We start from the raw sequence: 22,039 nt of genomic DNA on the forward strand, positions 1-22,039 counted from the left end.
TATATTATTATTATTCTTTTTTTTTTTTCACATTTGATTACAAATGAGTCTGTTAGGGACTAAATTATGCACATTATTCATTTAGGATGCAAGATTAGAAAAATTTAAACTAAAGCTAAATGTGTGTGTGACTGTAGCAAGAAGAGTTTTAATTAGTGGTGGAAACGTTTGATCCATGTCTTAATCATATAGAAACATATGGATATGTCACCTACGTGTGTCAGATGCAGCCCTATTCTTTAGTCTGTATACCTATCAGCCTGAATTATATTTTAGTTTAGTACACCGAATTTAGTAGCCTACATTTAAGGCATTTAGCTTGTGCATGTGCCTGGTTTTATTTTACATGGGCATGTATGAATGAGACACGCATCTTTTCACAATTTGTATTGGTGTAATCCAGGGGTGGTCAATCCTGTTCTTTACAAATATGAGTTAATGCTGCTCTATGCATTTTTCTAAAATTAATGTAAAAAAGACACAGTCCCACGGAAACACTTTCTCAGGCTTGAATTATTATTTTTTAATGGATATAATCTGAGCATTCATACTTGCCTGCTGGATTTTTGTTGTATTTACTTAGTGCATAAACCGTCTGCTTTAATTTTTCTTTACACTAGAGGTCAGTATCAGCCAATGTAAGAACTGTTTTATGCTTGCCTGTACTTTTGAGTGAGGATGATCTATTTATTACAATACCTATGTTTTTTTTTATTTACCTTTCACACTATTAAAAACAATGGTTCTTCATTGATATCCGTGTTCCATGAAGAACTTCCAATAACCATGGAGCCTTTCTAATCCACAAAAGATTATTAAAGGTTATTAAAAGGTTCTTTACACAAATATTAAAAGGGTTATTGTTTAATTGCATTGTAACATGTTTTCACCAAATTGAAAGGTTCAATTAATTAAGTACACAAAAAGACAAGAACATAAAGCATGGAGTGATCTTATCCTCCTTTCTCCTTCCCCTTTTCATGCAGTATTATTATGCAGTACTTTTTTATGGATCACAGTATTTATGTTTGTCATTTCATTTCATTGCATTTTTCATGAGATGCATTAAGAAATGTATGAAATGAAGGCAGCTGTGGTTGTGCTCTTGGTTGTTACTAATGAGTTTTGCTTGAAACATTTGATTGCTTCTGACACATTTGAGAAAATCATACAAACATGATTACTGCCATTAGTAACTAATACAGAAATAAATCTATGTTAAACACATACATCAATTAGTTTGTTTTGAACAATTGTTTCTGCTCAGTGCACTCCGAGTAAATTCCCAGGGTGATGAGAACACGTTCATTTGTTGGTGCTTTAGAGCAAATCCACTCAATTTAAAAGATGGTTTCAGCATCTTTAAAGTCTCGGAACTGTCAATTTAAATGATTTTTGGTTAATTACTTCAGCATGACAAGTGAAATTTTACATCAGCTCATTATTATGGGTTGCGTTTGTCTTGGCAGTCAAATCTAGTTTGTCAGCCTGAAGCTAAACATGCCCTGAAGCATTTCAACTTTAGGTATTTGACTCTAAACTCTTATTCTGCTCTAAACTGAAGTGTGTGGCATCTAGTTACTGACCCTCAATGTGACGTTGTCTGGTTACGTTTTATTGTACTCTCACTGCACTCAGTACAATCTGTTGTACTTGTCCCGAGTACTACCAATGCATTTCAAGTAGATTCCTAATTTACACTGCTTTTCAGATACTCTTAAAGTAACCCACACTACACTTACATTTCAAGGACACTCCAATACATAATACCAAACATTACTGAACACTTACAATTCAATTTCTAGTACCTTAAAACACTTACTTGCACTCAGTTACATCTAGATCACTTCTATAACCATAAGTGCACTCATAATATAGACTGGTTACACTTCTAGGCAGAAGTTGTTACATTTAAAAACATGTTTTTTCCAGAATGTTAATGTAAAAATGAATGCGTATTCGATTGCAAACATGTATTCCCTTTCTTTGAATGAGCCGAAGGATTGCATAGGGTGAAGGTAAGTAGTCTTAGAGATCAGGAATTAAAAGTTGAGTTACAGTAGTAAGACTATGTTTTTATAAGCCACTTGATGGCTCTAGTGTTGCACCATTGAGGGGAGATTTAGAGCTAGATATACTGAATCACCTAGCGCATCCTAAAATTTTAATTATGCAGCTTCAAGGAGACACTAAATGAACGTAGCATGTAAAATACCCAAGAGAAATGCACTTTATCTTACCATTTCAGAGCCATCAAAATAGCTTTGGATATATTCAGTCTCTTATATAATTGCATGATTGTGTGATGATGTGGTTACTTTTTTACCATATGTTCTCTTGTTGTTTGACAATCTTTTTGGTTGCTATGCGTTAAACTAAAGTATTGTCTTGCATTTGTGCTTGATGAGGGTAACTGTATGGCACAAACTATAGTTAAATTACTGCTAGACGCAATAACCTCCACTAAACATTAAATAACAGAGAAGGTAGGTTAACTGTTCCATACAGCATAAAGCAGAGTGAAGAAAAAAAGAAGACCTAATATTTAAAACACATTCAACAAAAATCATTAAATACGAGCATGTTAAATCACTGCTTAGAAAGTGTCTCTTGAAGATATGACAACTTAATTCATTTGAATTAAAAATGAATCAAATAGACCAAAATGTTCACTTTGTTATTAGAGCACTAACCTTTGTACAAAGTCATTTTTATTGTCTGTTCTGGAGAAGACCCAAATAGTTCTTGGAAAACCTTGGAGCATTTACTCTTTAGAAAATCTATTCACAACACAGACAGTAACACACATGAGGGACACTTTGTACAATAGACAATGTATGCATAAATCAGCTAGAGCAATATCCTGCAACTATAAAATCAATTGCACGTCTTTTACTGTGAGTATCAATGTTTGTAAAGCTGCTTAGAAGAGACAGATTATTGAATGCGACTTGTGCAATAAATATGATGTGATGTGCAATTTATTGGTCCATATAATCCAGATAAGCCTGTATGTTGGTATGCTATGCATGTATGCATGATAAAACAGAGAATTCTGTTAAATGAATTGCATTTCATAGTGAAACTGTGGTCTTTGTGGTGTTTGGAAGGATCTTTACACTTCCCCCTGAGGGTGGTTGAGTGCACATGCTGTGTGAAGGATGACTGAAGTTCTTCTTGATGATAGTGGACTTCCTCTTTCTCCACACAGTGTAGATGTCTTCAATGGCAGGGTATATTATAAACCCAGTCATAGTATAAACTACCCACTGCATGGGTGCGTTTTACTATGCTCTGCAAGAACATTCCTGTCAGAGCTTTCATGCCAGACAGCAATGTTGTTTGTCAGAGCACTGTTTATGACACATCTGAAGAAGCGGATGAGGAGAGGGGGTCTTCTGGCAAGTCTTTTTACATGGTCCTCTGGAATACTTTATTCTGATTGGCCAATTGCAACATTCAGCGGTCAGATATTCTCTGTTGTCAGTTGCTCAAACCAGCACTGCACGCTGTCTGTTGTATCACAGTGCAGACTCCATCTTTAGGCCTTAGTTAGGGTATATAAATATTTGTTTATTTTTGACAGGAATGAAAATGAGGCTGTGTGATATAGAATTACAGAAATAGAAGTACAATGAGTTTAATGAATTGCATTGTTGTTTAACAACACAGATTATTCAGATGACTAAACATCCTTCTGGAAAAAAAACTGTGATATATAACCTTTATATAGTGCATAACACTGAAGGGACTGGTCAATCCCTCACAGCCTAATTTCCATTCATGTTAAATTCAATATGGCGTCTAACCTGATTAAAGGTTGTCTAGAAAAACAAAAGAAATGGAAGCTTTAAGAAACTATACAGGTAAAGTTCTTCAAACTCAAATCTATATGCCTGCTTCATATATTTATTTGGTTATTAGCCATAAAATGTATAATCAAAGTATAAATCACTGCAGTCCTATCCAGTTCCTCTGCTGCTGAGTTGATGGAGGGGCATAGCCACACTTTCTTGTCCGCTCTATAGAACTACAGAACTCCTTTCTTCTACACCCCAACATTTTGAGCTAAGATAGGAAAACGAGTCTCTAGTGGATGTTCCTGACAATGTAGGTAGAGGTGTTTTTTAAGAAGAAGAAGAAACTTAAAGAAGATAGTTCACCCAGAAATGAACCTCTCACCATTACTTAGCCTTGGATGATTTCAAAGCCTGTAAGACTTTCTCTGTTGCATGGAACACAAGGTGAGACATTTATAGCAGAATGTCTTTACAGTAAAAGCGAATGGTGACCAAAAGCTATCAGTTTTGGTGACTCTGTGATTTGATGCATCAACCTTTTGAAACCAGTAATGATCTTCAGAGCATCAGCTTTTGAGTTTTGGGGACACCGAGTTAATTGCTAACCTTAAATAAGGTCAAAACTCAAACGACGTTCGAAGTGATTAACTCTGCAGGCATTGAAATAATGACAACAGACTTAAAACTTGATGGGATTTGCATTTGCATTGCAATTAAAAATATAAGTTGAGACTGAGGCAAGATCATCTATAATTTTAGGGATGCAGAAGAAATCAGGCCAGGGTCTGTTGTTTTGCTGCTGTTCTGACATAACAGCAGTTTCCTCTAATGTTCCTTTATAGAGAATGATATTGTCGGCCTGATTGTTTGTTGATAAAGCAACAATAGAATTTGCTGAGGAAAAAGGCAAGGTGCACTTTCAATTTCTGTCTTCAAAATTGCATAGCTGTTTTTATCTTTTCTCCATTTGATTTTCAAGTGGTGGTGGACAGTGGCTGGGGGTTGTTGCTCATACATTAGTCTTTGCATAAATAATATGAAATGATTTTGCACTTGATAAAGAGTCTATGTGTGATCTGTGTCTGTAGCAGATTATTTGCTCATCTCTGATTCCAGAACTGAAATGTAAAGAGTAACATTATGATTAGAAATGTCCCAAAATCAGCTCAATTTTAGCACGTTGCTGTTTTCAGCTTAAAATGAATCTGATCATGTAATAACGTAATTCTGATTTTATGTAGATGTATAATTTCAACATAAAATGGATATGTTCGTAATTTGCTTTAACAAATGCAGTTTTTAGCAAATGTTCTTATACCATTTTGGTGTGGTATGAATTAATTTAGAATCTCAATATATGTACTTACATATATACATCATATTTTATTATAAGCATTGTATATTCATATGCGAATTTGATCTACTTTGAAGTTCAAATTCGATCTCAGGAGGTTATACAGGGTCTGCATACAGTCTGTGTGTCAAGAGCGAAGCTTTGAATTAACGCTTGCCTTAAGAAAGTGCACTTCTACTGAAAGCTGCAAAAGAATCTTTTTAAATAGCTCTATTTTACAGATAGCTAATCTATAGTGTATTGAGAGATTTACAAAGTAAGCAGTCGCGCATCAATGATAATGCACTGGTTGAAGGTCATTTGGTGTTGGATTTTGTCCACCCACAGTATTCGAGTGGGTATCCTTAGGGAAAAAGAGGAGACGCTTGAACTGAATGGGTGCATTATCCTCAAGATCATGGGGCAGTAGTTGGGGGATCAAAGTGCTATTTATTTATGCAGTTGAATAACGCAACATGGCCCTTAAGTGAGTCAATTAGGGGATAAAAGGGAGTGAGCAGAGAATGATGACAGGACATCAGAGCACTCATTACATCAAGAGCCATCTAACCTTGGATATTAAAACACAAATGCTGAGAGAGGTGGATATGCCTTATTCTGGGTCTCACTGCTTTTATATTGCCTTTAATTTTTATATTGCACATTCAAGGTCATATTTTGAACTTTTCCCGGGAGCATTGTACTTTAATCATGATATAGTATGCTAAACTTGGGCACTAAAGCTTTTGAATCGAAATGATTAAAAGGAACGCATTAAATGCTGCATTAATGGAGCCGTGCTTGGAAAATCTGCACACAGAAGCATGATGCTAATGTGCACTCCTCCGAAATCTTACGAAATGCAGAAGACTGAAAGATTAAAGAGGTTTTGATCACTATGTTTATTTCTTGAAGAAATTTGCACATTCACCCTAGAGAAAATAATGAATGTCCCAAGGGGAGTAATCATACATTTCTGACTTTCTGCAAACTTTTCTGAATTTATTGAGATTTATTGAAATGCTTTGGTGAACCGTACGGCACCCTTCACTCGAGAGGCAAGCATTTCTCCCACTTCCCTTATTCTCATTAATCAAGAACTGCTGGAGAGCTTGACAAATTTAGTACACAAATTTGCAAGCTTTGTTATGTTACTCATAAAAACTCTGAAGCTGTCCTAGACTCAGTTGTCACATTAAGCTAAAATATGTGCCCAACAAAAATTCCTGTAGTCTTTTAAAAAATATTGAATAAATCTTTATAATTTCTTGCCACAAATGATTTTTATTTTATTTGATTATATTCTGCTGAAAAGTGATTTAAAAAATGCTGAAAAGGTCCTTAGACCAGGTTCAGCTTGTTTTAGATTTTTTTTTCAGCAGTTATTTTCTTCCTCAAAAAATCTTTGAAGCATATTAAAATAAAATATACAGTAGTATCCGGTGCATAATCAACATAATTCTTTATAAATTCTGCATTTAATTTAATTATTTTACTTGTAAAGTAAACATGTAAAATACCTGTTTTAGATGTTTTTTTTCTCAGCAGGGTTTTTATTTATTTATTCTGGATTTATACGTTTTATATTTTGTGTCGTAACTTATCAATACACTAAAAATGATTACTCTGATTATCACTCAGAATACTACATTGTCATTTCCAATCTTCTGGAGTGCACTGCATATTTAATTTGTAAAATATTTTAGGTGATTTAGCATCATCTTTCCTGTGAAATATAAGCCGTACTTTTAACATACAAGCAAAACATTTCCTCTAGAACATGAACAATACTTTCCATCTATGAATATTTTCTTTACTGCATTCAGTGATTTGATGTATTCAGTGACTGTTGATGGCCAAGACAGCAATCAGTGCCAGGCTTGACTACAGAAGACCGTTTAAAAGTGGATCTGTAACAGGTTGGCAGCATCAGTCAGACATCTCAGTCATCCCTAGCCCCCAAATTTTCTTTTCAAATTCTGCAAATAGCTTTGGGTTAATACGGTCCCACCCTGTGGCTCACCCTGCTTCTCATATGGCGTGAACAGCGAGGATTAGTTCTAAGGTGCTGGGGAAAGATAAACGGTGGCAGTCATGCAGATGTACTACCATATAAACGTTGTGCATTTCCCCTTGAGTCTGACCTTCCCTGCATGGCAACTGGCATAGATGATAATGATGTAGGAGGCAATTTTCTTTCTGAGGTCACAGGGGAGAAGAATTTGAGATATTTGAAACTCAAGAAGACCACGGGGACCGCGTAGGAGATGCTAATGGCTGTTTGTAGATGTGTGTGTGTCCCATAAACTGTCTTACACTGAGCTTTTGTGCCTGGTTTAATTATTATCTCATTTTCTTAAAGGAATAGCTCCCGAAAATGAAGATTTGCTGAAAATGTACACACCATCAGGCTATCCAAGATTTAGATGAGTTCGTTTTTTCATCCGAACATGTTTGGAGAAATTAGATCACTTGCACACCAGTGGATCATCTGCAGTGAGGTTTCTTATGAACACACAGCTTTTCAGCTCACAAGATATTAAGTGATGGCACAATTGGCAGATTTTGGAGCTGGTTTTAGCACTAAAATGCTGTGTGAAATACTCTTAGAGCAAACATTTTGGAGTCCTAAAATTAGAGAGTTGCTGATCGTCTTTAGTTTACATTCTGAAGTGAGAAGGTGCTGAGAGACTACTGAGTCACAGATCCAGTGAAGCTTAGGGGGCTACAACTGTGACATGAAAATGCCAGGATTCACTGGAAGTATTGTTCTTATAAATGCATTTGTATGCATTTATTAGGCTGATGCTTTTATCCAAAGTGACTTTTAAACAAGGAACATCACAAGCAATTTGGCATAGTGTTCACAGTGAATACAATTAATAAACAAGCTGTGTTTGTGCAGTGGTGAAATACAAAATTGATAATTGTTTGGACTTCCTTTTGATGTTAAATGGAACATACATTATATGGACAAAAGTATTGGAACGCCTGAGCATTACACCAACAGAACCTTTTGTGACATTGCATTCTACATACACAGACATTAATACGGAGTGTTTCCCCCATAACACCTAGCAGCTTCCACTCTTCTGTTTTGAGATTTGTGAGTTCAGGCACTGATGTTGGACAAGAAGGGCTCACCATTCCAGTTCATCCCTAAGGTGTTCGACGGGGATGAGGTCAGGGCTCTGTGTGGGCCAGTCAAGTTCTTCCACACCAAAATCAACCAACCATGTCTTTATGAACCTTGCTTAGTGCACTGCATGGGGCATAGTCATGCTGGAATAGAAAAGGCTTTTTCCCAAACTCTTCCCAAATATTTGGAAACAAAGCATTATTTAGAATGTCTTGGTATGCTGAAGCATTAAGATTTCCCTTCACAGGAAGTGCAAGGCTTAGCCCAACCTCTGAAACTTCCCCATACCATTATCCCTCCTCAACCAAACTTTATAGTTGGACAGGTATCGTTTTCCTGACATCCACCAAACCCATACAGAGAAGCGTGATTTGTCACTCTACAGAACAGGTTTCCACTGCTCCAGAAACCAGTTGCAGCGTGCTTCACATTACTCCACCTGCTGCTTGGCATTGTACTCGGTGATGTGAGGCTGGTGTGCAGGTTTTCGGCCCTGGAAACCCATTCCATGAAGCTCCTGCTGCACAGTTTTTGCACTGATTTTACTGCCAGTGGAAGTTTGAAATTTGTGTTCTTCCAATTCATGGCTGAGCTGCTGCTGTTCCTAAACGTTTCCAGTTTCCAGTAATACCACTCACAGTTGACTGAGGAATATCTAGCAAGGATGAAATGTCACAAAACTGACAAAGGTGGCATCATGTGGAGGAGTTGTGGCCTAATGGTTAGCGAGTTGGACTTGTAACCCAAAGGTTGTGGGTTCATGTCTCGAGTCAGGCAGGAATTGGAGGTGGGGTGAGTGAATAAACAGTGCTCTCTTCCACCCTCGATACCACAACTGAGGTGAGACCCCTGAGCAAAACACCAGACCCCTACTGCTCTGGGTGTGTGTTCACAGTGTGTGTGCACTTCGATAGGTTGAATGCAGGGCACAATTTCTGAATATTGGTTACTATATGTTGAAACACTTCACTGTAACTTTCATATCACATTAGCACTCATGAATTCATTGAGCTTTTTAGAATGACTATTTTTTGTTTGATTTATTATTGCCTTACTACTTGAAAACTCTGACCACTGATAGTAATCAATGTTTTTGAAAGATTCATGCCATGATGGGGACCTTGTTGGGGACTCCTTATTTCTCTTAGATTAAATCTTCTCATAATGCAATTGTGATAGACTCCATCAGGCATCTTCATTGTACTGTTGCTGTTGTAAGATGAAATATCAGCTAAAACCTGATATTGTAGCACAATCCCCAGACCAAATTTAAAGTCTGTCTGACAAAAAACAAATAGCAAACTTGTCTGTGATATTTATTGACTGCAGTCTTGCTGGCTCTAATGTATTTTCCGTCTCTTTCTCTTAACATTAAACTTTTGTGCACTGTAGATTTTATAAATTGTATACACTGTGGATACGAAATGTTTTCCTTCAGTTGAGATGATGTTGCAGAGCAAGCATGTATCAAAATTGATCACTTGGGACAGAGTGTGTTCAGGCAGATTGAATATTGTTCAAGCAAGGCCACGGTTTCCCACTGCTTTTCACAACAGCCCATATCTACTGTGATCCATAAAGGATTTAAAGTCTTCTGTCTCTCTCTCTTTGTTTATCACATCAGTCCATGATAGTATTAAAGGATAGTTCAGCCAAAAATGGAAATTACCCCATAATTTACTCATGATTTATGACAGTTTGCAGAAGCTAGAGATTACATTTTATAAAGTTTTAAATATGAATATTATTCTTACACAAATGCATCAATTCACTTCAGAAGGACTCGCCCTACCCTGTGGAGTACTTTTATGATGGATTTATTTTTTTGCCTCAAAATCACAACCAGCATTCACTGCCATTATAAAGTTTGGAAGAGCCAAGACATTTTCTAACTCTTTCCCCACCAAACACAGAATTTTCCAGGTTATACACTTGTGGGTGCCATTACACATCTCCTGAATGGGTCTGAAATAAAGATAGCTGAACCCTAAGATGAAATATCCTGATCAAAAACGCAGGCGAGGAAAACATAGAAATGACCATTTGTAATGACAAACCATTTGTAAGCATATTTGTAAGCATATGCATATGAAAAACAATAATGATCTTTAACAATAAACCGCATATAAGTAAAAACTGCCTTATGTTGCAGAATAAAATGTCTTTCCAGGAAGTAGTAAAGGTCTGTGCAAGCTTTGTCGATGCTGAACGAAGTGAAATTTTTCCTTTGATCATTGGACTTAATATGATCCAGAAGTAGTATCGGATAAAAAATACAATTTCTCAGCTTTTTATTGCTCAAAATGTTGCTGTTTTACGAAACTTACCTACATTCAAGTGTTAATTAATAAAGAAAGCTTTTATACATATTACAAGTTCAGATATTCATACAAATATTTTGGGGTCCATGAAATTTCTGTGAAAATCACATGAATTTAATGAAAGCAGCGCATAACCACATAGATTTTAGGGGCCTCACCTCAGGTGAATCTGACACTTTACAATGTTCAACATAAAGAAACTTTTCTGATCTGTTGGAAATGAAATGAAACGCTGATAAGCATAACATTCCTCTATGTATTGTTTATTTGCTTTTGCCACTGGCACCACCAACAAACAGTCTCTCGTAAATTTCTGTCCATTAATTTGTATCCAAACAATCAGCATCTGCAATTACACGTTGATTGTATCATTGACCCTGAAGCACCCCATCACGTATAATCCGAATTTCTTGCAGAAACAGACAGATGGACATCCAGAAGGTAGATTGATGCTGTGAAAGAACTGTGCTGCAGGAGCATTAGTGCCAGTATTTTCACTTTCTCTCAATGACAGGATTTCGTCTCTCAAATGAATGCTAAAATGATGATCCAGAGCCACCTGCTGCCATCTCATGTTTGGTATCCTCAGACTGTAGGCAGCGGTGACAAACAAAACAGCTTGAGTTGAGTGATACATCTGCCTCTCTTTGTATTCGGAGACATATTGGTCTTCCCAGTCCAACGTTAATACAAATACCACATTTGCATTTGATCTCAACCTGCGGACAACTGATTTCCAGTGCACAGTTGGATGATATGTAAGAAAATATGGTTTACTTTCTGTCTCAGTCCGCTGGATACAGTACGACCAAAGTAAATGCAAAGCATATGATAATGATTTCTCAGCGCCCGATATTCGATTATACATTCAGAAATGATCCCATAATTTAAGCCTAATGTGTGACTAATAGCATCTTCCTCCGTCTCTTTCACCAGGGCTCTTGTTTTTAATAGCCTTCTATTGTGCAGATTTCAAGAGTTTGTCACAAGTTTAGAAGATGGAGAAAAAAACAACAACCAAATGATGGAATTCATGCTGTCGTTCAGCCAAAGGAAGTTTTAATTGGTGCCCTTGGGAGTGGCGCTCTTTACATTTGCAAATTTCTGCCTTTGTACCATAGACGAAGACTTGAGCGCCCATTGGGGATGATGAACAGTTATGTTGACAAAAAGTTAAAAGGGCTTAGCTAGAATATACAGATGTGTTTTCTGCAAGTTCATTACAAGGCTGAACATTTCCTCTACAGGTTAAAGGATAAGGTGTTGTTGCCTTTAAACTTCTTCTTTTTAACTGTATATGTAAACCCTGCTTGCATTAGTCGCATTTGGCCATTCTAAAGAGAGCGCCGTTGTGACCTGGTACATTTTTCAATAATATTGAGCTGTTGTCTGCGAACAGGACAAAGGACAAGGATGTACATTTCAAATAGTAAAGAAAAGTACATCAAGGAAAGAATGTGAAGTGCATTGGGCTGAAATAACAATGTTTAGGGAGGCAAGATTGACAGGCAGCCATCACACATGAGTAATTACCTGCCACTTCACATTTCACTTCTCAGTCAAATCCTTGAAAGGTCATCAGTGCTGTTTGTAGATGAACAAAAATGAAGGTAGAGATTTATGCTTAGGTGGAAGCGCCTGGAACTCTTGCTCCAGTGTAAAAAAAAAAAAACCCTTTTGCTTTTTAATAGAGCTTGTCAGCAGCACTTGTGAATAATCATCTGATCATGTTTTCTGTCCATACTTCCAGATGCATCATCACACACATTTTGTTATTAATGTCCCGACGCTGCTGATGAATTAATATTGCCTCATTGTCCTCTTGTGATCATGCATCGAAGACTGACACAGAAGAGTAGAAATTATTGAATAAAGTTATATATGTTATTCTTGTAGCTTCACAAAATTAAGGGGTGTAAGGATCCACCCGCTGGCCCAAATAGCAGAATCCAGCGGCCTGGTCGAAGGTTTAATGCATATTCGGTCTTTTACATAAGGGTCACATAAGGGTCAAACCTGGCTGGAGTTAAACATTCTCAAAGACCCCTAAAGGGGAACTCACCCCTTCTCAGCAGAACACAATTCTACAAAAGTTCTTAATCTTTCTCATAATATAAATGACTACTGTGAAAATTGAGACCATTTTACCAATCTCACAGAGACCTTTAAAATGATACTAAACATGAAGTGGAAAGGAGGAGAGGAGAGGGAGGAAGGAGGTCGGAAATGAGCAAGGAAATAGGTGTCGTTTACGCTCCTTGAATATCTCTTTTCCAGATCAGTTTTATTGTTTTATTGCATGGCAAAATGTTATCTGTTTTCTGTGAGTTCCTGAGTTTTGACTTGGGGAGTTAATTTAAAGGAAATAATTTCATTCCTTTCAGGGTGAACAACTGATGTCACATGGACTATTTTAATGATGTCCTTACTGTATTCCCTGAACGTGGTAGTTGCGTTGCTTTCACTGCAGGGTTTGAAAAGCTCTCAGGTTAAAAAATATCTTAATTTGTGTTCAGAAGATAAACGGAGGTCTTATAGGTTTGGAACGACATGAGGGTGAGTAATTAATGACAGAATTTTCATTTTTGGGTGAACTATTCCTTTAAATATGTATAATACCGATTTTAACCTCATTTAGTAATACAGAGATTGGTTAAAATTAGACATATAGCCATTTATGTATTCATTTATTTATTACGAATAAAAAACATACATAAGGAAAAACTTCACAAAAAGCTCAGTTTGTTAAGTTGATACATTACTCTTCAGTCAATTAAATTAAAACAGTTGAACATTAATCGATGAAAAAGTATTCATAAACTTACAATAAACTACTTTTTTTTATTAATACTGTAAAATATGCATTAGCTACATGCGTGTGTTTATTAAAAGTAACTTTGTTCTAAAACATTGCATGACTTTTGCCCTGATTTCCAACCGATATACAGCCTGGAGAAGTCAGAGCCAGTCTGCAGATTTGATTTGACAGATTTTTATAGAAAATCTTGAAGTATATATTGGTCACAGAATCAGATTTTTTAGCTTCAGACTTTGATTCCATCCAGTCGTAGATATCAAACAGATCTGATACTGTCAGCTGATTTTAGAACAAATATTGTTTTCATTTGCCTCATGCATCTCCCAGCAACAAGGTACAAGTTTCTGCGTGAATTTGTTGTCATCGGAACGACTTTAAAGTCTGGTAGTATGATCCTCAGATGTTTGTGACCATTTACAAAGTCAGTAAACGTATGATGCTTTGACTAGCTTTTAAAAATTTGTTTAAATTCGGAAACTTGTGTATGTATTCCTGCCTCAAGTGTGTTATATATATTTTGTAGAAATATCTAGAATTTTAACCTAGTAATATACAGAGTGGAAGAGAGGATTTTCCATGTATTTAACTAAGCAATTTTCTTTACTACATCAATTTTGCCACATAGCTATTAAAGATTCAAAATAAATTAGATTTTTAGTAATTTTGTTTATGCAAAAACCTTTCCTCTTCCATGCTGCTGAAAAAAAACAACAGGTGGTGTTTTCTTGTGCTTCTAACCTTTTCTTTCAGTCAAGCTTAGTCCTGCGCCCCAAATACCTCTCCGCTGCCCCCCACCCCACACCTTCTTGTGGGTTTCTCCATGCTGTGTTTAATAATGGATACTGCACTGAGATTGCACTGCACACAGATTGAGCTCCACATAGACTGTGGAAGTGGAATATAGTTCTGATTAAAGATTCATGGCCGTGAGCGGGTCAGCTTGTGCTTAACTAAGCCTACACTATCTTACAGCCCTGCCGGAGTGGTGTCTTTGGTACAAATGTGGATAACTAATATCATTTACAACCTGAAGTAACCCTGCACTTCCATCTTGATGTTAACTCAATGTGATGTCATTCATGGCCGCACAAGTTTTGAGGCTCGAAGAGAGAAGTTTTCTTTTGTTGAAATTTGACAGTGGAAAACTGCTAAAAATGCTAATAAGGTGTATTTGGGGTTATTTGGTCTGACCTTGTTTACAATGTAGAGATTTATGGTGATTCCTTTATATTAATGAATCACTGTTTATACCGTGCTACCTACAGAAACGTCCATCATTTTCGCTCTGCATATTTTCATGGATAGACCGGAGTGAAATATGTTGAATGGCTTCATGGGGTCCACAGTACTGTAACAGGCATGAGCACATAATGTCTTAAGGCTGAAAATGATGATGTATCAACTAAAATAATTCTTGGCAAGGTTTTCGCATGATGGCAGCACATGGATTTATTTTTTTGCCAAGAAAATGTCACCCAGCCCTCACAGAAAGTTTGTATGACTGACTGTATTAATAATTTCAAGGCTTTCAACGTGCTATATTTTTACCTAGCAGAACAAGTCTAAAATGAACAGAATAAACTATAAAAATGTAATCTGAAAAAAAAAACTAATTTGATTTATTACATTAGCTTAATTGTTAACTAATTAATAAAATTACTCTTAAATTATATTAATTTCGATAACAATTCTATAAAGGTCAAATAAATCAGCTATTTTGGTTGTTAGGGTGCTTTCACACCTGGCCCATTGTTTCAGAACATGGCGATTTCCCCCCCTCCCTTTGATCAGTTTGTTTGGGCATATGTGAACACGGTAATCACACTCAGATCTGCACCAAAACATTCATCCAAGATCGACTACACGAGGTAATCTCAACTCAACTCTGGAACGGTTCGGTTGTAGTAAGAAAGAAATCCGATCCAATGGACCAAGGAACCAGGCTATATCACAATGAATAATGGGTTATTACGTAAGTTCCATGAAAAAGAGTAGAGGATGTCTGTGGGTGAGCATGTCTTCGCCATTCAAAATCAAGGCGCACCTTTTCATTTTATAATGCCATCTTCGAAGTTGCTGCATTTTAACAATGTTTCCCCAATGGATTCTGGACTCCTGCTCAAAATGATAAATTAATCAAAGCTGTTGTAGTTCCATCAAAGCTGGTTCTATCCTGACAGATAACAGCTATGAGCGGAATTCCAGAAAACAAACCATAGAACTTTGACCGATGAGAGGACAGTTTACCCACAGACTTGTATTAACAATTTTGGTCCATTTAGAAACTTTGCCATGTGAAAGTGAACCACACCAAGATTAAAAAGCAACATTGTTTTAAATGTATAATTTGTGTCTGAACAAAGCAATAGATCTACAGGTATGAAAGCACCCATAATTGAGTCTTCTCATGCGAGCACAAATATTTTCCTTTATATCTACTTAAATACATGATTATATAAAATTTTCAAAAACATAAACAAATTCATTAACACTTAACAAAAAGATTTGTATATTTTATTTTGATAGTTAATATATTGGGTATCATGAACTAGCAATTAACTTTTTTTTTTATCTTTCTTTAATGCATTTATAGGTTATTTTCTAATTATACTTATATATTTTAACATATTAAGTTGTATAAATTAACACAAATGTATTTTGAGTGAAAAAAAGTATAAATATTTTAAATAAATCAACATTAACTTAGATTAATCCTGTAAAAACAACTGTACAATTGTTAATGTTAAAATAAATATAGAAATATCCTCAAATTTCATTGTGATAAAAAAACCTTTTTACTATATAAACTTCCTTTGTTATAGCAATGCAAAAAGCAAATATATTATGCTTATTATTTGTTTTGTGGCCATAAATGCATGTGTCTGTTTTCAGCTGCCTAAATCTCGAGTCATAAACACATCTGCATAATTCCTCTGTGCATCTGTCAGCTTCAATTTACACTGGATTCAGTTCCTTTAGCCTGTGGCCATGTACCAATTCCATTAGTCACAATGTTTAAATCTTTTTTTTGTCCCTTACTGGATTACAATGGGTGAAATATCACAGAAATGTCTGAGACGTTGCTCTTTCTCAGTATTATTTCTGTAACAAGAGTCCTGGACTTCAATGAACATCATTCCTAGTATGTCACCTGTGTCAGAAATAAATCTCATGAACACATCCTCTTGTCTGTTAGGTTTAACAAATTATATCAAATCAAATTGTAATGCAGAAGTTCAATGATACATTAATAAAAAAAAAGAAAAGTAAGGCTTTAAAAAAAAATCAGGCTTTAAAACAAGAGACACTTGCATTGAGAGTAAGAAGCCATGTGATCAAATCCCAGCTGAAAATACAGGCAAATAAATACATACGTACATACATAAATGTAGTAAGGGAAGTTCTAAGTCAGGGGAAGTCATTGCCGGCTTCCTCCAGAAAAGAAAAGCCTTTTCCTTTACAGAAAGCCTTATGTCTTATGTTTTTTTGTTTAGTGTTTTTTTTTAATGAGAATGCTACATTTGAAGGCTTTCGTGAAGTTTCTGTAATATAATGAGGACTTTATTTGCATCTACTGTGTATAGACACAAACCTCAAAAATGTCAGGAAAATACTATGGGAATCAGTCAGCCTTTCGTAATGAGCTGCCAAGAGAAACGTTCATATTTGACAAACTTATTCAAGTGTTGGGTCCAGCTCTGACTGCGTTTGACGGTGAGGTTGAGTGTGCTGCTCAGGGCAGCTTTAATAAAGGCCGTGTGCTTGACAGAAGTGTTCCATGGGGTGAGAAATGGGGCCGAACATTGAGACGTACCTCTGCTCTGTTTTTGGGCGTTGCCAGCTCACCACTGACTTATGCTGATGGGCTGTTTGTCAAAATGTCTAAATATTTTGCGCACCGTGGAAAATATGAGCCCTTGAAATGAAAGCAGCGTCGGCCTTGTGCTCTCTCACTATATTTTGCTTCTACCTGATTTGAGCCTAGTGCTTTACAAACCCCAAAATTGTGACCTTGTGTGTTTAAAGTAAAACCAATGGCATCTTACGCCTGGTGCTTGATTGAATCCCTGTCCAAGATTAATAGATTTTTTTGCACCTGAAAGATTTAACCTCTTTTTCCTCTCATCTTTTATTGCGGCTTAACTAGATGCATTGCAATAAAGCAAGCATAATTTAAAACTAGTTACATTTTTCATGGCATTGTTTGTACATACATGCTGTATATTTTTATGTGAATTTTTGTTTCAAATTTTAAGGTTAGAAAGTTATTTAAAAATGTGTTAAAAAAGTATCTTATGCTCATGAAATGAAATACGTTAAATCAGTTACGTTTATTCTGAAATTAAATTACAATTCATAATAATTGTTCCATATTTAATTGAAAAAAAAAATTGTATTCATTCCTTTGATAGCAAAGCTGAATTTTTCTTCAGTGTCAAGTGTGTACATGCAACATTATGAATGCCTTTACTGACATTTTTTTCAATGCATCCTTGCTGAATTTAAGTGTTATTATTAGTTTTAGTATTACTCTTAGTTTCTTAAAGGAACACTCCGACTTTTTGGGACTTTAGCTTATTCACAGTATCCCCCAGAGTTAGATAAGTCCATACATACCTTTTTCATTTATGTGCTACTGTAAGTGTTATTTGACGCACCCACCGCTAGCCTAGCTTAGCACAAACACGGGATGTAAATGGATACTGTTAGCATAGTAATCCCAATAAGTGACAAAATAATGCAAACATTTTCCTATTTATATGTTGTGATCTGTATAGTCACAGCGTGTACAAATAACAAGGCTATATGAGACAGAGACCATTTTTAATCGTATAAATACTGGGAACTATATTCTCACTAGGCGTAGGAGCACAGCTAACGTTACTTGGGCGGAGTGGCTACTTGTGAAAGTGACATGACATTCAGCCAAGTATGGTGACCCATACTCAGAATTCGTGTTCTGCATTTAACCCATCTCACACACTGTGAACACACACCCGGAGCAGTGGGCAGCCATTTATGCTGCGGCACCCGGGGAGCAGTTGGGGGTTCGGTGCCTTGCTCAAGGGCACCTAAGTCATGGTATTGAGGGTGGAGAGAGCACTGTACATGCACTCCCCCCACCCACAATTCCTGCCGGCCCGAGACTTGAACTCACAACCTTTCGATTGGGAGTCCGACTCTCTAACCATTAGGCCACAACTTCCCTTTGGGCGGAGTGATTAGTGCAGCACCCGAGACGTGCAGTGGTGAGGAGCAGAGTGTTCTCTCAGAGTTGGAGTAATAGAGTCAGCAATTACTAGATAGTACATTTATAGTGTACAATCATGGGTGTTTGCTGTATTGTAAAGAGCTGCGACAATAAACAGGGGAGACCAGGTAATACTATGATGTTTCATAGAATTCCAACCAAAAATGCTGACCTGATGAATCGATGGCTACTTGCTCTGGAAATAGATCCAAACACACCTGTAAACACCATCACAAAGTATTCCGTTTGCTCTGAACATTTTACTGTAGACGACTATTTTGAAAAAAATGCAAGTTGCCACACGGACCATGAAACGTGTGCTAAAGGATACAGCCATCCCATCGATAATAAAGACAGGACAAATTGGATCACCTGTTGCTGCGGTAAGTGTTCTGTTATGTTTTGAGATGACTAACATTAGCCATACTGTAACAGTGCCATGCTAATGTAATATAACCTTAGTAGTGACACTATTAGGTGAATAGGGGCTCCGTGTATCCCCTTTATTGTTATTATTGTGTTGTCATGAACACACTGCTTGTGATCATTATAACTAAATCACTTACTTGGTGGACAGCTGACCATTAGGTTCACTTGGCATGGGGCGTTTCTTCCAGTTGATCTTGTCACAGTGGGGGAAAAAAACGACAACTGCCGGGTGTATTAGGGCAGAGAAATCTTCCGTGGTAGTGACGCAAATATTTTGATTGTCATCAAGCCTTGACATTGATGGCAATACCCGGTCCCATTCATTACAACAAAGGCATTCGGTTTGTGACGGCATAGGTTGGCATATTCCACATTTACAGTACCAGTCTGTGTTCGTTCTGATTCTCCCTTCGACATCTTGTCTTACAGCTTCCAAAGTTTGTAACTCCTCGTCTGTGTATTCTAGCTCAAAACTATATGGTTCTGGATCTTGGTTTGATACACAGTAAAATTCCTCTGAATTTTACAGTCTGACAATTCCTCAAAGTCAGCCATGATCACGAGTCACGTCTAGCTAGTCACTTGTTTTGTTTACGGAACCATCAACAAGGCGTCTCGTGTGCTGCGCTAGTCACTCCTCCCAAGTAGCCACTCCGCCCAAGTTAGCTGTGCTCCTACGCCTAGTGAGAATATAGTTCCCAGTATTTATACGATTAAAAATGGGCTCTGTCTCATATAGCCTTGCTATTTTACACGCTGTGACTATACAGATCACAACATATAAATAGGAAAATGTTTGCATTATTTTGTCACTTATTGGGATTACTATGCTAACAGTATCCATTTACATCCAGTCTTTGTGCTAAGCTAGGCTAGCGGTGGGTGCCTCAAATAACACTTACAGAACGCACAGAAATGAAAAAGGTATGTATGGACTTATCTAACTCTGGAGGATACTGTGAATAAGCTAAAGTCCCAAAAAGTCGGAGTGTTGCTTTAAAAAACACTCTTTTTGGCATCCTGGTCCGAACCGCATCTAATGTTTAATGTCGGTCAGATTTAAAAGAATCAAAGTACAGAAAGACTGCAGAAAATGTAGCAACTTCTGAAAAAATGAAAAGGTTTTAGTGAACTTTTGTGCACATTTTCTTTCAGCATATTTTATACAAAAAGACTGATTAAACTGTTAAATTGAAGGCCAGAACAATCTGTTCCATGCAAAAACAAGTATTATTACAGAGTTCAGTCTGTTCTTTTTAAAAACCATAGAGGTAACAATAGTTTTCTTGTGTTTCAAATGCACTTATTAAGCTAAATTCCTTTTCAGCTGCTAGTAAGTGTGTGAGAGAGAAAGAGATAGAGAGAAAACGTTTTAAGTACGCACATGATTTAGATGACTGTTTTTTTTGTGCTTGATTAAAAATAGGCCAAAAAAAAAAATTCATCTTGCAGCAATCACGAACATATTTACGTATATATTTTTCTATCTCTAAAACCATGTAGGCAATGTATTTAACACTAATGTTTGATTCTCAATAAATAAGAGACCTACAATCAATCATTTCTGTCAAGGTATTATTGCAGCCTTGTGTCTAAGGGGAATAAGTGGAAATATGTGTATGGTAACATGAAAAAATATTACGTGGGTTTGATGTAGCAATATAGATGTAATAAAAAAATAAAATAATGTGTGAGGCATTGTTTGCTTATACCTGTCATGTCTGGACACCTTTTGACTTTCATCAGATGTTCATGTGAATCCTGTAAAAGAGGAATCAGTTTAGTATTATAAAATATGTTAATTAGGTGTGAATTCCTCTTCCCTAAAGTGTCAGTGTTGCTGTAGCTGTGCCACTGTGTTGCCACGGTAGACAAAAGTGTGAGAGAAAGCACTACCTCCCTCAGAGACAAGCAAATGGAGCTTGAAATGAGAAGTGCGTTGTGGCGCATTAGCATGGCCCTCCGTATTACCCAGCACATGTTGCTTCGCCACCGTAACACGATTTACCAAACTACAGGGATCTCCTGCAAGTTCGTTGCCTCTGATGAGAACCCTCTCCATTAGCATTCTCTTCATACCTTTGCCCCTCTATTCAGATTGAACACATTACCATCCTACACATTTGGATTCCTGTCATATGAAGCAAACAACCTGCCCCTGAGAATTTTTTTTCAGGGTGATTGCCAAGCAAATTCTGGTTTGCTGTTGATTTCGCTCATACAGTCGGCCTTACTCAGCTACTTCCGTCAGAGTGCATAAATATTTCAAGTGTAGCGAAAAACACAGTGCAAAAATAGCTGTGTTTTAAGTGCAGCCGTTCGTGGGTCTCGCAGGGATTTACTTAACATACTAGTGTAACTATTTTTGTATAGAGCAGCACAACTAAAGAAAGTACGAAGTGTTTCATTTCCTTTTATCCACATAGACTACATAGATGGCCAGCATTTGGTAATTTCATTTTTATTTGCTCATTAATTCAAATGCAACATATCTTGAAGGTTTACTTTAGCATATTTTCTGATATTTTCTATTATGCATTAGGAACATCATACACAGGTTCATACAGACTTACTGATATCCAAAACAACAGGGTGTTCACGAATGTGACATTACTTTTATTTAGCAATTGAATGAACAAAAAAGTAATTTAGTGAATCATTTGGCCCTCATTTTAGACACAGATTTCAGCTACTTTTTTATTCCCAACGAATGCACAATAGAACGAACCATTGAACATCGAAAAAAACTCAGTAGTTGTTTTTCTGAATTAATTATTGTGTTTTAATGAATCGATTTAATTAATGTTTCCGTGACTTACTCAAAGTCATTCGCTTTTTTTCCCCATTTCTTTGGGAATCAGTTGTGATTCACTGACTCATTCAGGGACTAAACAAGCTACTGTAATTATGAGCTAACAAGAAAAACAAATATCTGCCAATGGGGTAAG

This window comes from Carassius gibelio, chromosome B22 (genome assembly GCF_023724105.1).
Source record: "Carassius gibelio isolate Cgi1373 ecotype wild population from Czech Republic chromosome B22, carGib1.2-hapl.c, whole genome shotgun sequence".
NCBI lineage: Eukaryota > Metazoa > Chordata > Actinopteri > Cypriniformes > Cyprinidae > Carassius > Carassius gibelio.